General features: G+C 40.2%; 1 protein-coding gene and 1 long non-coding RNA gene across 2 annotated transcripts in view; one reads left to right on the top strand and one right to left on the bottom strand.

Moving 5' to 3' along the window:
- The window catches only part of LOC119945498, a 39,900-nt gene extending 21,387 nt beyond the window's left edge, over positions 1-18,513 (bottom strand). The window contains exon 1 of the long non-coding RNA XR_005456240.1: positions 18,459-18,513. This is a non-coding gene — a long non-coding RNA (uncharacterized LOC119945498). The remainder of the gene's footprint in view (positions 1-18,458) is intronic.
- Positions 1-20,061, top strand: part of SLC2A13 (solute carrier family 2 member 13) — a 481,564-nt gene that overhangs the window by 155,091 nt on the left and 306,412 nt on the right. The gene's annotated exons all lie outside the window — the stretch shown is intronic.

The following is a 20,061-nucleotide window of genomic DNA, read 5'->3' as shown; positions in this document are numbered from 1 at the left end:
AAAATGTTCAGTTCACTTCTCCGCATTCCTCAGGAACGTCTAGTAGTTGCCCATCTACCTCTGTATCAAATGGAAACATTGTCAGCGCTTCCCCTCCTCCCTTACCTCCTGATTTCCTACTACAGCCCAGCTCTTACATTTCACTCCTCTAGCACCTGCTTGCTCAGTCTACCTCTATCTCATCCATCTCACCGCTGACCTCTTTCCCACATCCTTCCTCTGACCTGGAACTCCGTCTCTCTTCATGTATGACAGCCCACCACTTTCTCCACCTTCAAAGCCTTATTATTATGGCATTTATTAAGCACTTACTATGTGCAAAACACTGTTCTATGCGCTGGAGCACTGTTCTAAGCACTGGAGAAATAATGATGGCATTTGTTAAGCGCTTACTATGTGCAAAGCACTGTTCTATGCACTGGGGAGGATACAAGGTGATCAGGTTGTCCCACCTGGGGCTCACAGTCTTCATCCCCATTTTACAGATGAGGTCACTGAGGCACAGAGAAGTTAAGTGACTTGCCCAAAGTCACACAGCTGACAAGTGGCGAAGCCGGGATTTGAACCGACGACCACTGGCTCCCAAACCCGTGCTCTTTCCTCTGAGCCATCACTTCTTCCTCCAAGAGACCTTCACCGATTAATCCCTCTCTCCCCCTACTCTGTTTCAAATTCTTTGTCACCTATGCTCCTGGATTTGTACCCTTTAAACAGTTTATCTTTATCCCACCCTCAGCTCCACAGCACTTCTGTATATATCCATAATATATTTATTTATGATAATATCTATCTCCCCCTCCAGACTGCAGTCTCCTTGTGGTCAGGGAATGTGTCTGTGATTTCTGTTGCACTGTACTCTCCCAAGTGCCTAGAACAGTGCTCTCAACACAATAAGAGCTAAATAAGCACTACTGATTGATTATACAGTGTCATCTCCAGTGGACCAGCACCTGAAACAAAAGCAAATATATGTGTGAGAACAAACAGAACTATTAGCATTTATAATGACTGTCACATTATAGCAGCATGGCTCAGTGGAAAGAGCCCGGGCTTTAGAGTCAGAGGTCATGGGTTCAAATCCCGGCTCTGCCACTTGTCAGCTGTGTGACTTTGGGCAAGTCACTTAACTTCTCTGGGCCTCCGTTCCCTCATCTGTAAAATGGGGATTAAGACTGTGAGCCCCCCGCGGGACAATCTGATCATCTTGTAACCTCCCCAGCGCTTAGAACAGTGCTTTGCACATAGTAAGTGCTTAATAAATGCTATTATTATTATTATTATTATATCCACTACAGCAAGAGTTCCCGAAAGTCATATAATTTAGTCTGTCATTGTCATACACCAGTGGTTTCAAGATGAGAAGCATCCTTGAGAGTAAAATTTGCAGTGTGTTGACACCTCCTGTTTAGGATGTGCAGGTTTTCGGTTTTCAATATATTCCATACTGCTCCAAGATTGAGAAGCAGTGCTGCCTAATGGATAGAGCATGGGTCTGTCAGAGGAACCTAGGTTCTAATCCTGTCTCTGCTACTTACCTATTGAATGACCTTGGGGAAGTCACCCAACTGCCCTGTGCTTCAATTCCCTCATCTGTATAATGGGGATTGAAACTGTGGGACGGAGACAGTATCCAACTTAATGAGCTTGTATCTACCCCAGTGCTTAGTACAGATCCTGGAACCATCAGATATGGGGTTTTCATCTTAAATCCAGGATTGTTTCTTTTTTTGGTCAGTAGGATTCTAATTGTCTCACTGAGTGGTTTGGGCAAAATATTGCAACTCATTCAGGCAAAGCACAATGTCAAGGATCAATTAGAATCTGGGAAATTTTAAGCCAGAAAGCTAAAAACCCCCTTTCCAGACAGTTAGGGATTGTAGATATTTATTCTTGTATTGTAGTAGTGCCCTAACATTCTTTTAAATTTACCTAATGGACTTTGTGAGTCAGAACAACACAAAGCAAGAGGAGAAAACTCCTAATTGTTGGTAATGTCCCCGGTTGACTCAAACTTGGTTTAATCAGAGACCAAACAAAGACATGAACAAAGACATTGTGTTAGAAGGACCATGATGGATGATTAGGTTCAGTGCCCCGTTTCAGGCAGGTGAATGACTAACCGTCCAAGTCAACTAGATGTTGTTTTTTTTGTTTTTAATTTCTGCAGGAATAGGGACTCCAAGCACAATCCTGGTAGTTTATTCCAGTGCTTTATAATTCTGTTAGTCAAGACCTCTTTCTTCATGCTCAACTGAAATCACCCCAGATTTAGTGTAATCTCATTTTCTCTTGTTTGCTCCTTTCTGTACATAAGAGAATAACTAGACAGAAGGGTTTTTTTTAGTAAATATTCTCTAAGCACATGGAGAGTTAGTAAATCATCCCTAAGTCTACAGGCTAAACAAACACCAATTCCTTTAGGTTTTTTTTTCCCTCAAAGGACCCATTTTTAATCCTTATAATTTTCTCTGGAATCTCACTAGTTTAGTCACATGTATTCTAATGTTGGGTAGAAAAAACTCCATGCCAAACTCCACTGAAGACTACAGCGTGGCTCAGTGGAAAGAGCACGGGCTGGGGAGCCAGAGGTCGCGGGTTCTAATCCCCACTCTGCCACTTGTCAGCTGTGTGACCTTGGGCAAGTCACTTAACTTCTCTGGGCCTCAGTTCCCTCATCTGTAAAATGGGGATGAAGACTGTGAGCCCCACTTGGGACAACCTGATTACCGTGTATCTACCCCAGTGCTTAGAACAGTGCTTGGCACATAGTAAGTGCTTAACAAATACCAACATTATTATTATTATTATTATTATTATTAATATTACACCAGAAGGCTTGTTCTTTAAAAAAAGTGATTATCGTTATTATGATGGTACTTGTTAACCATTTACTATGTGTCAAACATTCTTCCAAGAGCTGGGGTAGATATAATATAGTCAGGCTGGACACAGTTCCTGGCCCAAATGAGGCGCTCAGTCTCAGTAGGAGTATATAGGATTTAATCCGCATTTTACAGAGGAGGAAACTGAGGTACAGGTAAATTAAATGTCTTCCCTATGGTCACACAGCAGACAAGTGGCAGAGTTAGGAATAGAATCCACATCCTCTGTCTTCCAGTCCCATGTTCAAATCAGCAATTCTCGACCTCTGCCATCACACTGTTATTAACACATCACACTACCACGTTAAGTGTAGAAATTACTTCATTTCGTGGCCTATTTATGTTCAGCTTGTTGACAACTCGAATTCAAAGGTCTTTCTTATTTTACCTGTTTGGTACTTCCTTACTTTGCCTTTGTCTTATTGACTTGTACTTTCCCATACAGAATTTAACTCCAGTTTTTCCTGCACTTTATCTAATTGTCTTGGTAACTTTGAACCTTTTTCTAGCCTTCCAAACTTGCTAAGAATAGTACTTCATCATCTTTAGATTTGGGGTGCATCTTTTCGAGTTGTTCAGCTGAAAATGATATTGCAACGAACCAGCACTAGGTCTGGGTGTATTTGATCAATTTTTTTCAACAGGCCCTAAAATCGGTCCCTGAGAGATGCCATTTAGTTTTCCCTCCGGGTGGATGATGATGATTATGGTATATAAATGTTTACTATGTGCCAAGCACTGTTCTAAGTGCTAGAGTAGATACAAGATGATCAGGGGAGACACATTCCCTGGCCCATGTTAGGCTCAGTTTTTTTTATGTTGTTTGATTTGTTTTTAATTATATTTTGTTAAGTGTCTGCTATGTGACAGGCACTGTACTAAGTGCTGGGGTAGATACAAGATAATCAGGTTGGACACAATCCAGGTGATAATCAGGTTGGAAACAATTCATATCCCACATGGGGCTCAGCATTTTAATCCTTCTTTTACAGATAAATTAACAGGCACAGAGAAATTAAGTGACTTGCCCAAAGTTATACAAACAAGCCACAAAGATGGGATTAGAACCTATGCCCTGTGGTCCATGATCTTTCCACTAGGCCATGCTGCTTCACAGTGCTCTGCACACAGTAAGTGCTCAATAAATACGACTGAATGAATCCCCCCGCCTTAACTCCTTCCCCTCCCCGCAGCACCTGTATATTCATTCATTCAATCATATATATTGAGCGCTTACAGTCTGCAGAGCACTTTACTAAGCGCTTGGGAAGTACAAGTTGACAACGTATAAAATAATTTGGGTATTTGCTAAGCTCTATGTGCAAAGCACTGTTCTAAGTGCTGGGGAGGCTACAAGGTGATCCGGTTGTCCCACATGGGGCTCACAATCTTAATCCCCATTTTACAGATGAGGTAACTGAGGCACAGAGAAGTTGTGACTTGCCCAAAGTCACACAGCTGACAATTGGTGGAGCTGGGATTTGAACCCATGACCTCCGACTCCCAAGCCCGGGCTCTTTCCACTGAGCCACGCTGCTTCTCTATATGTATATAGGTTTGTACGTATTTATTACCCTATTTATTTATTTATTTATTATATTTGTGCATATTTATTCTATTTATTTTATTTTGTTAATATGTTTTGTTTTGTTGTCTGTCTCCCCCTTCTAGACTGTGAGCCCGCTGTTGAGTAGGGACCGTCTCTATGTGTTGCCGACTTGTGCTTCTCAAGCGCTTGGTGCGGTGCTCTGCACGCAGTGGGCGCTCAGTAAATACAATTGAATGAATGAATGAATGAACGTGCCGGGAGGATGGAGGGATGGGGGATGGGGGCGGTCCTCCCCCCCCCCCCCCATACGTCCTCTCCATTCCGGGACCCCGACTTCCCCACCCTCATGCCCCACCAGCTCCTTTCCAACACCCGCCCCTCTGGCTCTCCGGACCCCCAGACTCCCTCTCCCCCAGGTTCTTTCATTCAATCGTATTTGTTGAGCTCTTACTGTGTGCAGAGCACTGTACTAAGCGCTTGGGAAGTACAAGTTGGCAACATATAGAGATGGTCCCTACCCCACATTGGGCTCATAGTCTAGAAGACTGTCCAGGTCTCCTCTGTACCCAGCCTTCTCCTGTGTTTGTACATGTTTATTATTCTATTTATTTTACTTGTACATATTTACTATTTTATTTATTTTATTTCGTTAATATGTTTTGTTTTGTTGTCTGTCTCCCCCTTCTAGACTGTGAGCAGCCTGCTGCTGGATAGGGACAATCTCTATATGTTGCCAACTTGTACTTCCCAAGCGCTGAGTACAGTGCTCTGCACACAGTAAGCGCTCAATAAATACGATTGAATGAATGAATGAATGAGTCCAAGATGGGGAGGGGTCATTATTTGTGACTAGTTGTTAGGAGAAGGTCCTTTCTCCTTAATTTCTTCAGCTGTGATTTGGCCTGAGTTAGCACTGATCTGGATCCAGGTGACGCTCCAGAGCCACAAAATCCGGGTGCTCCTGAACAAATCTTATTCTTTCTGATCTGTTTGTTCAGGTGAAATCTGGGAATTGAAAATGTGATTGTTTTATATGTAAACTAATCTAAGGACATACATATGAAAGGTATATGCAAAGATATACTTATGAGAAGCAGCATGGCTTAGTGGATGGAGAATGGGCCTGGGGGTCAGAAGGACCTGGATTCTAATCCCAACTCTGCTACTTGTCTGCTGTGTGACCTTGGGCAAGTTACTGAACTTCTCTGTTCTTCAGTTCCCTCATCTGGAAAGTGGAGATTAATACTGTGAGCCCAATGTGGGACATGGACTGTGTCCAACCTAATTAGCTTGTATCTACCCCAGCGTATAGTAAGCACTTAACAAATATAAACAAAGGGTAGGTTGAAAATGGATTTTCTGGCACTCAGGATCTTAATCTGCTAAAGACTGTAAAAGTAGAGGTTACATCTTGAATAGAAGTCGATGCTAATGCATGGCCTCGGTAGGGTGGTAACTGAGATAGAGGCAGAATGAAGAGAGATACATAATGGACTGTGGGCAAAGTTATTTATTTTTGAGCCCCCAGTTTCAGACAGGCAGTTGAGGAAAAAAAAATTATTCACTTTCAATATCATTTTATTGTCTCCTCAGTACTTTCTGAGTTAGGATGTGATTTGTCTGAGCCAGATTACTAACCTCTATGTGAGAAACAAGATTTTCACATTCTGGACAATCAATCAGTGGTATTTATTGAGTACTTACTATGTGCTGAGCACTGAACTAAGTGCTTGGGAGAGTACAAGACAGCAGAATTAGCAGGTCGGTTCCCTGCCCGTAACAAGCTTTCATTCTAGATAAGCAGCACTGGGCAGTACCAAACACACTGTTAGAACTGAACAAGTGCAAATGAGCAATATGACAGCAGAATTAGCAAGTAGGTTCCCTACCCATAACAAGCTTTCAATCTAGAGAAGCAGCACTGGGCAGTACCAAACACATTGTTAGGACTGAACAAGTGCAAATGAGCAATAGTACTAGAAACATGGTCAGACAATTTAATTCTGCAGTGCTGAAAAGCAAGATGCCTTTGTCAACTGGCCTGATTTTCAGCTGGTCTCCCTTTCTTGCTGCTGTTTACTTAACATTATCTTGTTACATCTCATTCTCCGGAATCAATTTTGAAAGCTGAGTTCCAGGCCTTCTAGTTCTTGATAGTCGAACAAAAGAGTAGTCCTCTGATTAAATCTAATGAGAATAGTAGTTAACCACTATTAAGTGCTATCAATATAGATTAAGCCCTCTTTTTCCTGACTCCCTCTCCCTTCTGGGTCATCTTTGTTCTTGGATCTGTGACCTTTGGGCATTTGATATCCGCTTCGTCTTCAAACCCAACATATCGATAAATTATATATTGTAAATTATTCTTGTATATTAATGTCTGTCTCCCCCTCTTGACTGTATGCTTGTTGTGGCCAGGGAACAGGTCTAACTCTGTTGTATTATACATTTCCAAGTGCTTAGTAGAGTTCTCTGCACACCATGAGAGTTTAATTAATGACACTGATGATGCTGACGGCGATGATGATGATAACAGTGGTAGAAACACTCTATAGCTTTAGTTGTGTGGGTTTACCTCAATTCTATGTAGACCTGTACTGTTATCACCCAAGTCACCAAAATGCCTTTCCATCCCTACTTCTATGAATCTGTCAGCTCTAAAGAGAACCCCACGGATAGAAGTTTTGGTCAACACTCATGAAAAAAGGAAGGGAAAGAAGGAAGAATATGTTAAAATTATTGTCATTGCTATTTACTGATTTTCATTTAGCCTCTTTTGATGCAAGTATGTGCCTTCAGGCATTTGAACAAGTGCACATTTTCATAAAGAATCCCTCTCATTTAATAATGACATGAAACAAAACAAAAAATCTTTTCTTTGGGGGAATGCTAAGCATTCTTTTGCTTAATGTTTGTAAACATTGCCAAATTCAGAGTGATTGTAACTTTCCAAATCTGACCCTAGAGTTTCATAATTACTTATTGGGGAATATATTTTGATTATTTAGTAAATTGGTCTGAGATGAATAATGTTTGGGTAACAGTTTGCATGATGATACGTGGTTGTTTTCTAAACCACAGTTTTCTAGTTTGTTTTTGTAGAAATAGAATCTTGGAAGCTTGAATTTTATATCTGCACTTCTGTGAAGTCTTCTGTTTCTAACTGTTAAAAATGGGACACTTTATCAAGGTACAATTGAACAACTGGTCAATCTTTTGAAAAGGTGGTGCAAGTACCATTCTTGCAGCTCCCAATATGAATCTGTCAGATCTACTTCTGAGGCTGCATGATTTTTTCAGCTGGGCTTGGTTTTATAAGGTTGAAGACTATACACCCAATAAAATGTTTCAAGTCTCTCATGCTGAATTTTCAGGTTAGGGCTTCGGTTTTTTCTAGGAAGGACCTGGGTTCTAATTCCAGCTTCGCCATTTCTCTGTTGTGTGAATTTGGGCATGTCACTTAGCTTTCATTCATTCAATCATATTTATTGAGTGCTTACTTTGTGCAGATCACTAGACTAAGCACTTGGAAAGTACAATTCGGCAACAGAGACAGTCCCTACCCAACAACAGGCTCACAGCTTAGAAGCGGGGAGACAGACAAAAAAACAAAACAAGTAGACAGGCATCAATAGCATAGCACACTTCTGTGTGCCTCTGTTTCCCAGCTGTAAAATGGGATAGGGATTGTGTCCAACCTTCTAGACTGTGAGCCCATTGTTGGGTAGGAACCGTCTCTATATTTTGCCGATTTGTACATCCCAAGGGCTTAGTACAGTGCTCTGCACACAGTAAGTGCTCAGTAAATACTATTGAATGAATGAATGAACCCAATTAGCTTGTATCTACTCCAGCTCTTAGTACATTGCCTGGCACATAATAAGCACTTAACAAATACCATGTTAAAAAAAAAAAGTGACCGTTGGGTTGATTGGATTGATGGTGATTAATCAGGAAAGAAAGAAAAGGGCAGGTAAGAGGGAGAGGATGTGGTGAATGGAGAAGAGAGGACTGGGAAAGAGAGAAGAAAGAAGCTAGATAAGGGGTGGAAAGAAGGAAAAAGGAAGAGAAAGGAATGTGGAAAGACAAGATGGGCAAAGGAAGAGGGGGAACAAAAGAGTCGGTGACGGTATAGGGAAATGGGGTACTCGTTAATGCTTTGGGTCATGTTTGGAAGACATGATTGATTGGTTAGGTTAGATGACTATTTCAAAACCTACACCTATATATAGACCTTTATTCCAAATAGGGAAGACCTCTCCAAAGGAAGGTATAGCTACATCAATTTATGTGAGCCACTTCTTTTCAGTTTTCTTCACTGCATTCTGCAATCAAATAATCTACTGTATTTATTGAGCTCTTACTGTATATGTATATATGGTTGTACATATTTATTACTCTATTTATTTTACTTGTACATATCTATCCTATTTATTTTATTTTGTTAGTATGTTTGGTTTTGTTCTCTGTCTCCCCCTTTTAGACTGTGAGCCCACTGTTGGGTAGGGACTGTCTCTATATGTTGCCAATTTGTACTTCCCAAGCGCTTAGTACAGTGCTCTGCACACAGTAAGCACTCAATAAATGCGATTGATGATGATGATGATGCAGAGCACTGTACTAAGTGCTTGGGAGAGTACAATATTACAGAGTTGCTAGATACATTCCCTGGCCACAATGAGCTTAAAGTCCAGAAGGCAATATTAGTTCCACATCTCTCTATCCTGTTTATGGTGCAAGTGCTAGTTTCTGTTTTGAACGGTTGCTGTTATCACTGAAAAGTTCAAATATGTGGTTGCTAATTTTTTTTTTTTGTTTGGGGCCTTTCTGTTGGCTTTGGTTTTTCCCAGCCAGAATAATAAGCACCAGACATTTTCCTCTAATGAATCTAATTTGGGCGTCTGCCAATTTTTAAGGACTCCGTTCTCTAATCTCCTTCTCTCCTCCACAGACACAGTACAAACTTGAACTGTCCCATAAATCACTTAAATATTGAGAGAGTAGGCCAGGTGAATTTAGATGTAAGGTAATTTAATGGAGCTTAGTAGGACCTATTCAGGAGCGGGGGCTCTCAGGTAAATTCTTTCCCTAGCAATATTCCCTCTTATGAGTAGGGAAAACTCTAGGGGTCGATGAGGTTGAGTCCCTGAAATGCTTTTTCTACAGGATTCTGTGTCTCACTCACACCAGCTCTCTGATTAATAATAATAAATATTATGATATTTTTTAAGCACTTACTATGTACCAAGCACTGTTTAAGTGCTGGGGTAGATACAGGGTAACCACATTGTCCCACGTGGGGTTCACACTTTTAATCCCCATTTTACAGATGAGGTAACTGAGGCACAGAGAAGTTAAGTGACTTGCCCAAAGTCACGCAGCAGACAAGTGGCAGATCTGGGATTAGAATCCATGTCCTCTGATTCCCAAGCCCGTGCTCTTTCCACTATGCCGCGCTGCTTCTCACTGAGAAGTCTGAGGTCTGAGAAGACCTCAGAATTTCCAATCGAGAATAAAAAGATGCAGAATAAGGCTTTCTAACCTCTTAGCTCTTTTGAGCCGGTCCCCTGTCAGTCCCTACCCCCTTTAAAAAGTTTGCCCTTCGCATTGTTGAGGATCTTTGTCAGAGCACAAGATGGAGGGTAACTATTTTAGACAAATGGTATAATAACACTGCAGTACCAAAGTACGAATAGTACCACAACCTCACCATTGGCCTTAATGCTTTTAAATAGCTCCTTCCCTGCTTACGTATCCTGGCTCCTCTCCCACTAAAACCAAGCCTGCACCCAATTGTTCAGGCCTTGTTTCCCAATTTCTCAAGAACCTCGATTGGTTGCCCATCTGCCTCCACATCAAACAGACACTCCTCACCATTGGCTTTAAAGCCCTCAATCTCCTTGCTCCCTCCTACCTCACCTCGCTACTTTCTTACTACAACACAGCCCACACATTTCACTCTTCTAATGCTAATCTTCTCACTGTACCTTGATCTCATCTACCTCACCCCCGCACCCTTGGCCACATCCTCCCTCTTGGCCTGAAAGGTCCTCTGTCCTCATATCCCACAGACAGTTACGTATTGAAGGCACACCTCTTCCAAGAGGTCTTCCCTGACTAAGCCCTCCTTTCCTTTTCTCCTACTTTCTTCTGCACCACCCTAAAATTTGCTCCCTTTATTCATTCCCCTCCTAGCCCCATAGCACTTATGTACATGTCTGTAATTTATTTATTTATGTAAATGTCTGTCTCTCCCTCTAGACTGTAAGCTCATTGTGGGCAGGGAATGTGTCAATTTATTGTTGTATCGTACTCCCCCAAGTGCTCAATACAGTCCTCTGCACTAAGTGCTCAATGAATAGGACTGACTGCCCAACTGACCTAATTACCGTGCCTCGATCTTTCTCTTGCAAAATCAGCCCTTTTTTCTCATGCCTTCTCTCCTGTCTAGACCTCCATCCCCGTACGTATCTGACAGACCAATCCACTCTCTCCACTTCCAATATTCAAAGCTGTACTAAAGTTGTATGTCCTTCAGCCTTCTCTGAAGTCCTCTCTCTCCTCGCCCTCCATTCTGCATCATCTCTGCACTTGTGTCTGTGCCCTTTTAGTACTTTGATTCTCACCCCACCCCAGAATTTATTTGCACTGTCACGTACGCTACCACTTCCCGTATCAGTAATGTGTAGGCTCGTCTCTAGACTATAAACTCATTGTGGACAGGGAATGTGTCTGTTTATTATTATATTGTACTCTCCCAGTCGCTTAGAACAGGGCTTTCTGCACACAATATGTGCTCAATAAGTATGATTGAATGAATGAATGAATGTCTGTCTCCCCTATGAGATTGTGAGTTCCATAAGGGCAGGGGTCCTCTCTGTTACCTCTTTTGTATCGTACTCTCCCAAGTGCTTAGTACAGTGCTGTGCACACAGTAAGCATACAGTAAATACCATTGATGGATGGATAATCTGCCAATACAAATCACCTTCATTAACATTACAGCTATAAACATGTTCCCCCGGAATTTCTCTATTCACCCTCCTGACCATCTCCTCTGCATTAACAATGACTGTTTTAAATTCACCCCTGTGGGTGGAAGACATTATCATTTTGGATATGATCTTTCTTAAATTGCATAAAATGCAGGATTATTTTCATGAAGAAACCATCTAAATCTGCTCCGAAGGATTTCCAAGTAGATGTGATTTAATAGTAAGTAATGAACAACTTTGTAGAGAAGAAATATTCCCTAGTGGAAAGAACCTAGGGCTGGAAGTCAGAGGACCTGTGTCTAATTCCGACTCTACCTCTCATCTGCTGTGTGGCCTTGGGCAAGTTACTTAACTTCCCTGTGCTTCAATTCCCTCACCTGCAAAATGGGGATTCAATACCCGTTCTCCCTCCTATTTAACCTGTGAGTCCCATATGGAACCTAATTATCTTCTCTCAACCCCAGAACATAGTACAGTGCTTAACACATAATAAGTGCTTAACAAGTACCACAGTTGTTGCTACTATTATTGTTATTATTATTATTGAGACATATATCATCATTCTCAAATTGATCATCCTTTATTGACTCTGCATTTTCATGGGATGTGTTCAGTTGTTTAAAATCCACATTTAGGGAAATACTAATTTTTACCCCTTATGTGGTTATAAATCAGTTTGAATTCTAGCCTTTTGACTTCATAAAATTCTCTGAGTCTTATAATCCTGTTTATTTTGTTAAATCTCATTGAAGCAGTTGAAGCTAAGTTGAATGCCAAATAATTTGGAAATGATTCTCAGTTGATGTGTTAGTTGCTATAGTGATTATTACTAATGTTTGCACATTTATACAAAATGTTAATTTGTGTAATTTTCCCTATCAAACACAATTACCGGTTCATAAATTTCAAAGTCTTTTGGCATTTTAAAGTACGAAGGTAGTCATTTAAACTGACTTGGATCTTTATCATTTTTAACATATTAAAATTGTATCTACTTTTGCAGTTTAAGAGGTGAAAAAGTCACAGTGCCCAAATTATTTTTAGGCAACCTAGGATAATGTGAATGGCAACTATAATATACTTATATTCTCATGTTATGGCCATTATGGCATTTATTATGACAATGAACTTCAAGCTGCAAAATACATAAGTTATTTTGGGAAAACTATTTTAAAATTCTCAAATGACTAATTAATTGGTCATGGAGTAAAAATAACAAAGGAAAATTGATCTTATAGTTGCTTGCATTCTGAAAAATGAAAAATGGTCCACATTCAACATTGGCTGACTTGCACTACAAAACTATTACTAGTAGAAACTATCACAGTTGGAAGTTTAGGAATCAATCGTATTTATTGAATACTAAAGGGCAGGGCACAGTACCAACCATTTCGGAGAGTACAACACAACAATATAACAGACATCAGAGTCTGTGAATTTGGGATTCTACTTTTCATCATGGTCTGTTTTTAGGCATAATAATAATAATAATAGTAATGATGGCATTTGTTAAGTGCTTACTATGTGCAAAGCACTGTTCTAAGCGCTGGGGAGAATACAAGGTGATCAGGTTGTGCCATGTGGGGCTCACAGTCTTAATCCCCATTTTACAGAGGAGGTAACTGAGGCACCGAGAAGTTGTGACTTGCCCAAGGTCACACAGCTGACAATTGGCAGAGCCAGGATTTGAACCCATGACCTCTGATTCCCAAGCCCGTGCTCTTTCCAGTGAGCCACTATGCTTAATATTGTAGGCCTTGGAAAAAAATCTAAAAAACAAAAGTAGAAAGGCTGCTTTCAAAGTTTTTTTTTAATATGTTTGTCCATTTGTAATTTACAGGTCATATGATGCTCAGTTTTGGTTTCAGACATTTGACCACCTGAAGCAGGAAAGAATCCACTACTGCCTCCCACTCTGTATTTCATCACTATGTTATGCTCACGCAGCACACACCCCTCCTCCCCCTTTCCATCCCCCCATCTTACCTCCTTCCCCTCCCCACAGCACCTGTATATATGTATATATGTTTGTACGTATTTATTGCTCTATTTATTTATTTTACTTGTACATATTTATTCTATTTATTTTATTTTGTTAGTATGTTTTGTTTTCTTGTCTGTCTCCCCGTTCTAGACTGTGAGCCCGCTGTTGGGTAGGGACCGTCTCTATATGTTGCCAACTTGTACTTCCCAATTGCTTAGTACAGTGCTCTGCACACAGTAAGCGCTAAATAAATACGATTGAATGAATGAATTAATAATGATGTCATTCACACGTTTATTAGCCAATGGAACAGCTTTCAGGAAGCATATTTCCTTCTCTACCTGAGAGTACTACAACTCACTTTACCATTGCAATATTCTTATGCTAAACTTTCAGTCCTAGAGCAGTGTAAAAAACCTTTTTTCCTTTGCCATCACCACCACCACCACTCTCCTCCTCTACTCCCTCCCCACACACTGAATGAAGTTGTATATATGATTTTTCATTACACTCTATTTTCTTTAAGAAATTCTGTTGTGAATACATAAGAAACTGGTCTTTCACATTTTATCCTTCACAACTGCATAGTCTTCCCAGTCTGCGGCTAGAAACAGCCCCTCAGCACATATGTATATGTCTGTATATAACTGAAATTTATTTATTTACTTAACTATTTATATTAATGTCTGTCTCCCCTTCTAAACTACGAGCTTGTTGTGGGCAGGAATGTGTCTGTTGTTATATTGTCCTCTCCCAAGCACTTAGTACTGTGCTTTGAACACAGTAAACACTCAATAAATACGATTGAATGAATGAATGAAAGAAACCCATAAATCTAAATTGGTGATTGAATGAATGAACAAGAATGCCTACTTATTTAGAATTGGTTTTCTACCCTTAGAGAAATCTTAGTGTCATTATACTGTGACTCAGAAAAGACAGGATTATCTCTCAATTAAACCTCTCTATTCCCAAAGGCCTTTCAGGGTTCATTCTTTTCAACTTGTGTGATGGGTTACATTCTGCAAGTAAATTTGATATAGCTCAGTTTCCATGAAGATTTTTTGTAAAAAGGAAGTTTCATCATGTTTTCACCCTCAGAATAGCATTAGACCTGACACCTCAGGAATTTGTAATCCATCTGAATATTAACGGTCTCCATCGCTGAGGTGGTACTACGAACGAAGCTTTTACTGTACATTTTCATAAACTGCTGTCAGGAGAGGAACTATCAAGATCATGTGTAAAATGGGAATTAATAACTGTCGGAGTTTTTTTTTTTTTGGTTCTTATGCCTGGTATTGCAGACCCTTTTTAATTGAAATTCACTATGGTTTTAGGATTACTGCTTCTAAACCCAAAGCTTTCTTACAAAATGCAGCAGAAAGAGAGAAAAATTAGTGTTAGATAGCTATTTGTCTAATAAAATAGCTGGTCAAATTCCTGATCTTTCTTTTGGGTCATTATTAAATAATTATTCAGATTTCTTTTCTCCAATCTCACTTCCTTTAATCTTCTGTTTTCGGCTTTATTTAAAATGATTTGTTCATTGCTGTGCATATCCATTGAATTCCATGCTTGCTTTACGTAGTCCTCTTTAATTTAAGAGCCACTGAAGAATATTCAGGTGGGCCTAATTTATACCAACTGGTTTAGAAAAGTAAAACTGCCTTGTCACTTCAAAAACTTGGGAATCAGCATTTGAAGCAAAGTTCTTTATGTTATTTGGATATTTACTGCCTCATCTTGCACATTTTTTATTTATTTGAGTTGACTAAACATTGGGAAATGGAATATTTATCAAGGAAGTGATGGTCTGAATTGGGTAGGGTAAAGTCATTTAGAATGTTAGCCAAATTTCAGTAATTCTAAATCAGGCCTCTCCATTGCATTCCAGTGAATGGAATTCAAATAATTTTGAGAATGTCTAAGTTGTAAATTCTAGTGCCTTTCAGGAAAAACTTTATTTTTGTGTAGCAGTATACTATCTTATTCTTTTTTAGGTCAGGTTATTACAAGAAAATATTTGTTCCAATCGTTATCTACGCATTCAAAATATATTTAAAATTATTAAAGTCAAAATTATTGAAGGAGAAGCTAGCTTTCAATGGCTTTGACTTATTACTTGGCAATTGGTGATGAATGAAAAATCTAAGGGAGATGAAAAAACTATCAAACTCGTCTCCAGTTTGCTCAGACTCACCAGGCCCATCAGATGTGCTCACTCCTGGGATCAGAAATGCAATTTGGAAAAGCATCAAAAGTAGATTAAAGAGGCTTTAGAAGTGGAAAAAAATGAGTAGAAAGAATCCTCACTTTCCTCTCCATCCTGGGAGACTGGATGGGCATCTGGGTTCTAATCCCAGTCTATTCCTTGCCTGATGTATGACCTTGGTCAAATTTGCCTCAAATTCCTCAGCAGTAAAATGGGAACTGAATATTCATTCATTCATTCAGATGTATTTATTGAGTGCTTACTGTGTGCAAAGCACTGTACCAAGACCTTGGGAGAGTACAATCTTACAATCTAACAATAGACACAGTAATAATCATAATGATGATGGTATTTGTTAAGCGCTTACTATATGCAAAGCACTGTTCTGAGCCCTGGAGAGGTTACAAGGTGATCAGATTGTATATAATACATTATAATATACAATACAATATAATAATATACAGTAATGTATATATATGTGTGTGTGTGTATGTGTGTACCAATTTCATCATCTGTGGCATCTTCTTTGAGTATGAAGGGCAACTATGTACAGTGATCATTGAAAGACAGTACGTTTCCCTCTAAAACAGAAGCACTCCTCTATCTCATTCTTCAGTGCATAGAAACCCATTGTGACTGACACCGTTGAGAAGAAAGATACATTCTAGAAGCATCTGAGCTGAGAAGTAGCATGACCTCAGGGAAAGAGAACAGGTCTGGACGTCAGGGGACCTGGGTTCTAATCCAGCTCTGTCACTTGCCTGTTGTGTGGTCTTGGGTCAGTTATTTAACATCTCTATACTTCAGTTTCTTCATCTATAAAGTGGAGATTGAATACTTGTTCTTCCTCTTACTTAGACTGCGAGCCCCATGTGGGATAGAGATCGTGACTGATCTGATTAACCTGTTAGTGCTTGGCATATAGCAAGTGCTTGGCATATAGCAAGTGCTTAACTATTATTATTATTATTAGTAGTAGTAGTAGTAGTAGTATTTATCAACCACTTATTTGGTTTAGAGCTGTGTAGTAAGCACTTGGGAGAGTACAATACATTTTTTTAATGACATTTGTTAAGTGCTTACTGTGTGCAAGGCACTGTTCTAAGCACTGGGGAGATTACAAGGTGATCAGGTTGTCCCCCGAGGGGCTCACAGTCTTAATCCCCATTTTCCAGATGAGGTAACTGAGGCACAGAGAAGTTGAGTGACTTTCTCAAAGTCACACAGCTGACAATTGGCGGAGCCGGGATTTGAACCCATGACCTCTGACTCCGCAGCCCACGCTCTTTCCAGTGAGCCATGCTGCTTCTCATAAAATTGGTAGACATGATCTTTGCCCTTGAGGAGCTTATGTTCTAGTGGGAGACAGACATAAAAAATGAGTTACAGATGGAGATGTACATAAGTGCTATGTCGGTGAGTATCAAAGTATTTAGGAGTTATGGAATTAAGTGCATAGGTGATAAAGAAGGGAGGGATTGAGGGTGGGAGAAATGAAACTTTAGTCAGGAAAGACTAAAGAGAAGCAGCATGGCCTAATAGATAGAGCCCGGGCCCGGGAGTCAGAAGGACCTGGATTCTAATCCTGGCTCCGTCACTTGTCTGTTGTATGATCTTGAGCAAATCACTTCTCTATGCCTCAGTTACCTCATCTGTAAAATGGGATTTAAGATTGTGTGCCCCATGTGGAACAGGGACTGTGTTCAACCTGATTATCTTGCATCTATCTCAGTCCTCGGAACAGTTTCTGGCACATAGTAAGTGCTTAGCAAGTACCATTAAAAAAAAACAGAAGGGCTTCCTGGAGGAGATATGATTTTATTCATTCATTCAGTCATATTTTAGTAGGGCTTTGAAGATGTGGGGAGTCATAGTTGGTCAGATCTGAAGGGGAAGGAGCTCCAGGAATGGAGGTGGGGGCGGGAAAGGGTGTGACCAACAGGTTGGTGCCAGGACAGGTGAGGTGGAGGCCCAGGAAGTGGGTTTGTATTATATGAACAATCAGTCATGCACTGCATTTTTTTAATGGTATTTGTTGAGTGCTTATTGTAGGTGCCAAGCACTGTTCCAAGTTTTGGGGTAGATACAAGTTAATCATGTCTGACTGGATCCAACTGCTGTCCCACATAGGTCTCACAGTCTTAATCCCCATTTTACAGATGAGGTAACTGTGGCACAGAGAAGTCGCAAGACTTGCCCAAGGTTACACAGCAGACAAGTGGCGATGCCAGGTCTTTCTAACCCCCAGTCCTGTGCTGAATCCACTAGGCAATACTGCTTCTCCATGATGCTACTTATTCAGCACTTGCTTGTGTGCAGAGCACAGTTCCAAGCACTTGGTAGAGTCCAATAAAGTAGATGTGACCCTTTCCCTAAGGAATTTACCATACTGTGGAATCTAAGAGGTGTAATGAATCTAAAGGTGTTGGCTTGGAAGGACTAAGTTGGGGAATTGCAAATAAAAACAGCTTTTAAGGAAGGTGGGGCAAAGATGATGGAGACCCTTAAGGCTTATTGGGAAGAGTTTTGTTTGATGCAGAGACACAGGGAGACATTGAGGGGTGTGAGGTGAGGAAAACTTTGGGTTGTGCAGGGTAGAGACTGGGAGACCAGTGAAGAGCCTAATCCAGTCATTAATAGAGAAATATTGTTTGCTGAATGGTAGCAGCTTTAGATTTGTTGGCAAATCTGTTGCAGTTATCGGCTAAATTGCGTTTAACAGTTTAACCATTTTATCTTTACCTCCCATTACTCTGAATAAAGACTTTCCTGCTGTCCTACACCTAAATGCAAAACTTGATTAAGGGCCATGTTTATCCCATAAGTAACTTACTTTATCTTCAATTGTGTAAGACAGAAACAATTCTTCTTTTATCAATGTTGCCTCTGTATGCCAGAATTCAGCTAACTTTTGAGTTCATTCCCCAAACCTGATTCAGAATCCATGGGTGTTTCCTAGCAACCAGCACTGTAATACACACGAATGATACAGAAGTAAAACCATCAGAGACGTTCTCTGTCCTTCTGAAATGGCATCTAAGTGAATAAAAATAATAGCCTGAATGCCATTCTAGATCTGTGCTGATTTTATCTCTTATTCTACATCAAAGTAAATGTAAAATGGGTTTCAGTGCTGATCTTCTATTGTGTGATTCTCTAAAATAAATTGGATAAACAAAATGAATAATTCTGTGTTAAAAGGAGTGTAGTTGATGTTTTGGGAAATTTCCAGAAAGATTATGGTATTAAGTATTTTCTAGTCTAAATTCGTACTTTGAGAGAGCACCCTTGGAAACTGTGATGATAATTTTACTTGCTACAAACCCTGTCTATCAATGGTATTTATTGAGTGCTTACTGTGTGCAGAGCAAAGTACTAAGCACTTGGGAGAGGACAGTACAACAGAGTTGGTAGATACATTCTCTGCCCATAACGAGTTTAAAATCTAGAGGAAAGAGCCCTAGTGGTTGGAGCATTGGGACTGGGACTCAGGGGGTCTGGGATCTAATCCTGCTTTGCTCCTTAACACCTATGTCACCATAGGCAAATCATGTAATCCACCTCTGCATCAAACAAAAACTCCTCACTACTGGCTTTACAGCTCTCCATCACTGTAGAAGAAGGTGCTAACCTTCTCACTGTTCCTCGATCTCTCCTGTCTCGCTGCCGGCCCCTGGCCCACGTTCTTCCTCTGGCCTGGAATGCCCTCCCTCCTCATATCTGCCAGACAATCACTCTTTCCCCCCTTCACCTCCTCCAAGAGGCCTTCACAGACCAAGCCCTACTTTTCCTCAGCTCCCACTCCCTTCCGCATCACCCTGACTTGCTCCCTTTGCTATTCCTCCACTCCCTGCCCCACAGCACTTATGTACATATGTACATATCTATAATTCTGTTTATTTAGATTGATGCCTGTTGTATTGATGTCTGTCTCCCCACCTCTAGACTGTGAGCCCATTGTGGGCAGGGATCATCTCTATTTGTTGTAAGAGCTCAGTAAATACGATTGAATGAATGAATGACCTTCTCTGGGCCTCTGATTCCTCTTCTGTAAAATAGTATTAAAATACCTGTTCTTCCTCCCGTTTAGACTTAGAGCCCTGTTATTAGACCAGGAGGACTGTGTCTCAGTTGCTTATAGTGTATAAACCCCTGGGCTTAATATAGTTCTTGCCATTTAGTAAAGTACTTAATAAATACCACTATTATTATTTAATATTATTAATTTTATTCTATAATCATAAAATACTTTCCTGTTTGGGAACCTGGATCCCATAAAGTTCTAATTTGAGATTATGCAAATATTAATATGTATATATAAAGAAAATCACTTGTTTTGTTAAAAAGTTAAGCAGTTGAACTTTTATGTGGTTGTATTTAAAATGCAGAAAACTAAAATCTTAAAGATTGCAAGTTAAGAAATAAATCAACGAGCC

This window comes from Tachyglossus aculeatus, chromosome 2 (genome assembly GCF_015852505.1).
Source record: "Tachyglossus aculeatus isolate mTacAcu1 chromosome 2, mTacAcu1.pri, whole genome shotgun sequence".
In the NCBI taxonomy this organism is placed as follows: domain Eukaryota; kingdom Metazoa; phylum Chordata; class Mammalia; order Monotremata; family Tachyglossidae; genus Tachyglossus; species Tachyglossus aculeatus.
The sequence above is the reverse complement of the archived record's forward strand: the minus strand, read 5'-3'. Positions and strand labels throughout refer to the sequence as shown.